Source organism: Dendropsophus ebraccatus, chromosome 5 (genome assembly GCF_027789765.1).
Source record: "Dendropsophus ebraccatus isolate aDenEbr1 chromosome 5, aDenEbr1.pat, whole genome shotgun sequence".
Taxonomy (NCBI): Eukaryota; Metazoa; Chordata; class Amphibia; order Anura; family Hylidae; genus Dendropsophus; species Dendropsophus ebraccatus.
The window spans coordinates 15,924,126-15,931,397 of record NC_091458.1 but is presented as its reverse complement, the minus strand read 5'-3'; positions in this window follow the sequence as shown (position 1 = coordinate 15,931,397).

Here is a 7,272-nt window from a genome sequence, read left to right as displayed (position 1 = left end):
TAAAAATATAGTAACTTTTCTCCAAAAACAGCACCACCCTGTCCTCAGACTGTGTATGGTTATTACAACTTGGCTTCATTCACTTTAATGAAACTGAGCTGCAATACCTCACACAAACTGAAGAAGAGTGTGGCGCTGTTTCTGGGAGAAGGTGGCCATGTTTTTCTCCTTTAAAGAGAATCTAGGTCTAGGGCTGTAGATCTCAGCAGACAGGTGTGAGGGAGATATCACTGACAGGATCTTTAGTCCAGTGTAAACTTATATAATTGTCCTTTTCATTTCCAACTAAAGTTTCACAACAGCAGCTGCAGCAGCACTAACCTATATGTCCATCAGTCAGAGCAGGCAGGGGCGGGGCAGAAGGTGCTGCTGTGGCTCCACCTCTGTGACACTTCAGCTGGTAATGAAAAGAATGATTATAGAGGTTTACACTGGACTAAAGGTCCAGTCCCTGATCTGTACGCTGGGATCTACAGCTGTGTACCTGGTATAGACACCACAGGTTCCCTTTAAGGGAACATTCATACCTAATCCAATGCGGATTTGATGCTTCTGATTTAATCAGTTGAAATGATTGCATAAATATGCTGCATCAAATCCACAGCAGATTATGTTATAACATTATTTTTAGGTGCTGATGGTGGGGTTCACATGTTTAAGGGAGTAGTGGGGACACGGCAAAATGAAGCAGAATTTGCTACAGCGCATATTTTACACGGCTATCCATGATATGGTATGTGGGCTGCTGGGGTCTGATTGCCAGGGCTGATTTTAAGTCCCAGTCCGGCCCTGCTCCCCATATCCATGCAAAACACCATGCTGCCGAGATACCGAGGGTACAGGGGAGATACCACTACCCCGAAGGTTACATATACATCAGCAACTCACAGTATGAACACTACTGCTTTATGGTTATAGGATCATCCAGGGGTTATACATGCTATAGTATTCATCTCATTATCATTAGAGGGCGGGGTCAGCAGTCATCTCATTATCATTAGAGGGCGGAGTCAGCAGTCATCTCATTATCATTAGAGGGCGGGGTCAGCAGTCATCTCATTATCATTAGAGGGCGGGGTCAGCAGTCATCTCATTATCATTAGAGGGCGGAGTCAGCAGAGTCATTATTATTAGAGGGCGGGGTCAGAAGTCATCTCATTATCATTAGAGGGCGGGGTCAGCAGTCATCTCATTATCATTAGAGGGCGGGATCAGGAGAGTCATCTCATTATCATTAGAGGGCGGGGTCAGCAGTCATCTCATTATCATTAGAGGGCAGGGTCAGCAGTCATCTCATTATCATTAGAGGGCGGGGTCAGCAGTCATCTCATTATCATTAGAGGGCGGGGTCAGCAGTCATCTCATTATCATTAGAGGGTGGAGTCAGCAGAGTCATTATTATTAGAGGGCGGGGTCAGAAGTCATCTCATTATCATTAGAGGGCGGGGTCAGCAGTCATCTCATTATCATTAGAGGGCGGGATCAGGAGAGTCATCTCATTATCATTAGAGGGCGGGGTCAGCAGTCATCTCATTATCATTAGAGGGCGGGGTCAGCAGTCATCTCATTATCATTAGAGTGCGGGGTCAGCAGTCATCACATTATCATTAGAGGGCGGGGTCAGCAGAGTGATCTCATTATCATTAGAGGGTGGGGTCAGCAGTCATCTCATTATCATTAGAGGGAGGGGTCAGCAGAGTGATCTCATTATCATTAGAGGGCAGGGTCAGCAGTCATCTCATTATCATTATTTGGAGGGGTCAGCAAAGTAATCTCATTATCATTAGAGGGCGGGGTCAGCAGTCATCTCATTATCATTAGAGGGCGGGGTCAGCAGAGTCATCTCATTATCATTAGGGGTCGGGGTCAGCAGAGTCATCTCATTGTCACTGAAGGGAGGAGTCAGCAGTCATCTCATTATCATTAGAGGGCGGGGTCAGGAGAGTCATCTCATTATCATTAGAGGGCGGGGTCAGGAGAGACATCTCATTATCACTGAAAGGAGGAGTCAGCAGTCATCTCATTATCATTAGAGGGCGGAGTCACCAGAGTCAACACATTATCATTAGAGGGAGGGGTCAGTAGAGTCATCTCATTATCATTAGAGGGCGGGGTCAGGAGAGACATCTCATTATCACTGAAAGGAGGAGTCAGCAGTCATCTCATTATCATTAGAGGGCGGAGTCACCAGAGTCAACACATTATCATTAGAGGGAGGGGTCAGTAGAGTCATCTCATTATCATTAGAGGGAGGGGTCAGCAGTCATCTCATTATCATTAGAGGGAGGGGTCAGCAGTGTCATCTCATTATCATTAGAGGGAGGGGTCAGCAGAGTTATCTCATTATCATTAGAGGGCGGGGTCAGCAGTCATCTAATTATCATTAGAGGGCGGGGTCAGCAGTCATCTCATTATCATTAGAGGGCGGGGTCAGGAGAGTCATCTCATTATCATTAGAGGGCGGGGTCAGCAGAGTCATCTCATTATCATTAGAGGGCGGGGTCAGGAGAGACATCTCATTATCACTGAAGGGAGGAGTCAGCAGTCATTTTATTATCATTAGAGGGCGGGGTCAGCAGTCATCACATTATCATTAGAGGGAGGGGTCAGTAGTCATCTCATTATCATTAGAGGGCGGGATCAGCAGAGTCATCTCATTATCATTAGAGGGCGGGGTCAGCAGAGTCATCTCATTATCATTAGAGGGCGGGGTCAGACGAGTCATCTTATTACCATTTTATTGTTATAATTAGTGCTTGTTGTTATAGAAGCCCTCCGCAGTGTCAGGCATTCGGTGGCCGCTTATCTCCTTCCTCTTGTTACCTTTATGTGGGACAATATAGCTATAGGAAGCTGTTTGGACATATCATGGGTCGGACTGTCAATGCTATTTATGTTTCTTTTACTTACTTTATCCCTTTAGGGTGGAGTTCTCCTTTAGTTTCTTCTGGAACCCGGTCATGCTCCAGTTAAACCCACTGGCCGTCACCTCCGTTGTTTATCTCTGGGAAGCGCTGTCGACATTTACAATACATCACGGCTGGACTTTACACACTTTGTATATGATCGGCTGATAGCGGCGTTTCCTCCCTGTTATACTGCTAGCTCAGGTGATAGGCTGGGAGGTTGCAGTATAGCAACGAAATACACAATATGGTCTCTGAAAACCCACCGCCACCCCTGTTGCTCCAACTTTAAGGTGCCCATACACCTGATACTAAAGTCGGCTGAACCACCAGTGGGTTTGGCTGCCAGTATAAGGTGTATGGGGCCTCTCGAATTACCATTGACTGATGATGTCAGCAGAGAGATGGATTGGGAGTGATTGATGTCTGCCACCTGACCCCTTTATTCTGGGAGCGATAAGCCGGTGTCAGAGCCGTCCAGCTATGGCTTATCCCTCCCCATATAGAACACATAAACATCCCAAAATGGAATGAAGCATGTCATGTATGCACGGACAGTGCTCCCACTAATCTCTATGGGGCTTCCAAACATTGCCAGAGGATGAGCTTTGCAATCCTCCGAATCATAGGTAATGAATGTCCGAACAAGGGCAGCGAGCTTAGGTCATTGCTGGGGACGTCACCTGGCTCAGTGTCTGGTATTGTTCTATCGTTCTTCATGGTCCTGGAGAACAGAGAGGATTACCTCCTGCATCAGCCAATCACAGAGCAGCTTGGACAACCATACCAGGTTGTGAATTTAGAGACATTTCTAAGTTGTAAAATTCCCTAATAGTTACTTATGATCTGACTTTTCATTTCCTGCAGAGTCTCGATGGAACGCAATGCTTCGACAATATTGGACTATTTTTGCCGTTCAGTGAGTCACGTCTTCCCGGTGTGATACAATGGTCTTCCTCCTGTGTACACACAACCTTTACTCCCTGTAACAGGGGATTTTTACCTTTTGGGTCCTTCCTGTGTTCAGTTCACGAATACAATGAGGCTCATGTATGAGCAGGAAGATGCAGAAAGTGAGTCAACAAATATGGCGGCCATAACCCATCACCCCGTCATCTGCCCCAACAACATTAAAGGATGCGGCTAGGTATTTACAACATGGTGTCACCAAACCGCCAACTTTGCTTTCATACAGTTTCTTGTAGGGTCTAACTAACACCGACCATATATATTAGGTCAAAGTTGGCTTTACTTTTGTCTGGGCATTTTGAAAATCCGGCAGCTGGCAGGGTCCGGGGGGAGTTTGATAACAAGTACATGCTTACTTCACCCCGTGCCCGTGGTGAGCGGTGGGACTGGCCTTGGGACCCCTGCCAGGCTCCGGGAACTCCAAGGTGTACACACCTCCAAGATGCCCGCTCAGCCAATCAGGGGCAGGACGCCACTCCAGTCACTGATTGGAAGAGCAGCCAGTCCAGCAGCTGGGACAGTCATTTTCCTCCAACATCACAACTTGGGGGAAAGTGACATCCGGTGGGGGTCCCGAGGTCGGTCCCGCTACTCACCGCAGAAACGGGGAGAGGTAAGTGTATCAAATTTCTCCCTCCCCCTGCCGGCTGCTGGATTTTCAAAATGCCTGGAAATCTCCTTTAAACTTTGGTGGGAGCAGCCATCGATCTAATGTCTTTAGCTTACCTGACAGTCCTCCTTTCCTTTCACCATGCTGATGCTTTTTTCATGTGGGAAATAAGTCTAAATTGCCTAAAGATGCCTATACACCATGTTGGCCAAACTTGTCCAGCCAATAGTTATCTCTCCCAAATGGAGGAAAAGTTGGCATAGCCCGATGTTCATATGTTCTCTATGAGGAAGGGTAAGTTGCTGCCATACTGGTGTGGTGCCGGCTTATCCCACTGAAAACAAAAGGGTCGGACAGTGAAAATTTATCACCACTGTCCCTTATATCCACCAAAATCCTCTGTTTTTGGAGAGTCAGGAGGCCAAGATACATCCTCCACCGGTGGCTGGTTCTCCCCATTGCATATATTTTGCCATTGTTCTTGTAGTTTGCAGATAGGTTAATTTACTTCTTTGCCAAAACCTCTGGACATCTAAGGCATCAGTTTTGGTTTTAGACTAATGCTGATGTGATCGGAGGTTTTATCCGATTTTTATATGAACTAAATGAAAGGAAGAAATCAGAATCCTATATATCATCTTGATGTTACCATTCATGGCATCCATTGGCCCCATAAAACATTTCGGTAAACCCGATAGCGCTCCTCATAAATCCCTGCAGAGTACAGTACATTATGATCCAGCCTGATACCTGTATTACCTGTTATTTGGCATCTTATTATTTCCTTGGAAGCCACTGAAGTTTACTATTAGGCAATAGCCGCTCCTAAATTGTGTCTTTTTTTTTTTTTTTCATAATAAGGGAGCGAAGAGGCCAAAATATATCTTATAAAATTCTCCCGGAAGTCTATCTGGCCCTGGGAACTACCATTTTTAGGGAGGTTATAGTCTCTTGTATTTTGACCTCAGTAAAGTCACCATCCATGAGTTCACATTGGTCAGAGACTAGATGGGTAGATGGATATGGGATAGGGATTGTTAGGCATGGGCTTGGGTATACGTCATCTGAGAACTATATAAATGTCTGTAGAATGATGTTTCACCATTGGACCAAATTCACCTCATTTTCTAATGTATTTCGATTGAGAGACCTACTAAGGTTCATACCTCTCATGGTCAAGGAGTCTTGGACCAATGACTTGGCTACCATGTCTTAGAGCCTCACCAGTCGAAAGTTTTTATTCGAGCACTATTCTCCTCTTAGCTTTGGGATCTTAAAATCTTTAAAGAGTCCACTTCCAGTCCACATTTAGCCCTAAAATCTTTGGAGTCAAGAAGGGAGCTTAGAACTGGACATATTCTAGTGATTGGATGGGGCAAGTGGTCCCATAGCAAAGACCCAAAAAGTAGAGAATAGGAGCCCTGTTAAGGCTCACACCTCTCATGGGCCTCTTCTAGGGTCACACCAGTCAAGTCCAAAGATTTCATTGATGAGTTCCTTCACCAATTACAATCAAGGGTCCTATTCCAATACATGTGTAGCTTTCAGTATTAACTTGGTGGTCTCCATATTGAAGAGAAGTCGAAAAAGTCCATGTACTTTAGACACTTATGGGGATATATATGAACCCATGGGAGATTTGCAGATTCATCCCTACACCCGTCTTCATAAATGTTTGGGAAACACTTGGAGACAAAGCAATCTGTAAATAATAAGGCTAAAAGGCATAGAGAAGGGGATGAAGAAGCTTCCGTACAGAATGGGAACCCTACTATATAACTCATGGAGTACCAGCTTTGGGTCAATTGACCCGTTTAACCTCTATAGCAACTGCTGGGATGGATTCCATAGTGTGTATATATATATATATATATATATATATATATATATATATATATATATATATATATATATATTTATTTAATGCAAAGCAGTAATCAGATATGATAGGGCTTGAGTTTCATCCTACATAGAATTTCTGTAAAGGAAGTATAACAATACAAATAACAATACAATATTGATTGTATCATCACAATGCAAAGCTGTAAACTATCAGTGTAATAGTATACTAAGACCATCAAAGCAAAAAGTCAAAGGAAGCAAAAACGTGAGGCCGGTAAAGGGGAAATTCCCAGAACTCTATCTTTCGGATAAGCCACTTATTTTCCATTTGGGGAGGTGGTCCGACACGCAAAACCTCTTAGAATGAAGCAGAATGAAGGTGTAGTGAGGCTCCCGGAAGGACCACATCCCTTTCATTGTTTCCTAGGTAGAGCACCATACATATGATACTACAGATTATGGAAACCTCCCGCCTACACATTACTGTATTGTGTCCGCAATCTGTCAAAAAACATCCACCATTGATCCACATTGATCCAGAAAAATCTGGAGACATGCATGTGTCCATAAAAATCAATGGATCCTATATTGTACCCAAGCGCAGACAGTATGGACCGGAAAACAACAATGTGCAAGGGGCCAAAATGTAGCCGTAGCTCTATCGGTATGGCACTGTGTCTGGGTAGTCAACGAAGGATATTGTAGAACTGGCAAACCAATGTTTTCATGGACTAGGACCTCCAACATGCACTGGGGTAAAGGGGTAAAGAATTGTTCCCCTTTGACCTTTAGCATGGAGATGTCCAGACTTAGCATGTTCGGCCCACACACAAAAATGTTTGGCATGGCCAAGCGTTTCTGTGTTCTCTATGGGGGGGGGGGGGGGGTAAGCCGCAGCCGGTCAGTTTTAGCCACAGCTTATCTCTCCCAAAACATAGGGATCGG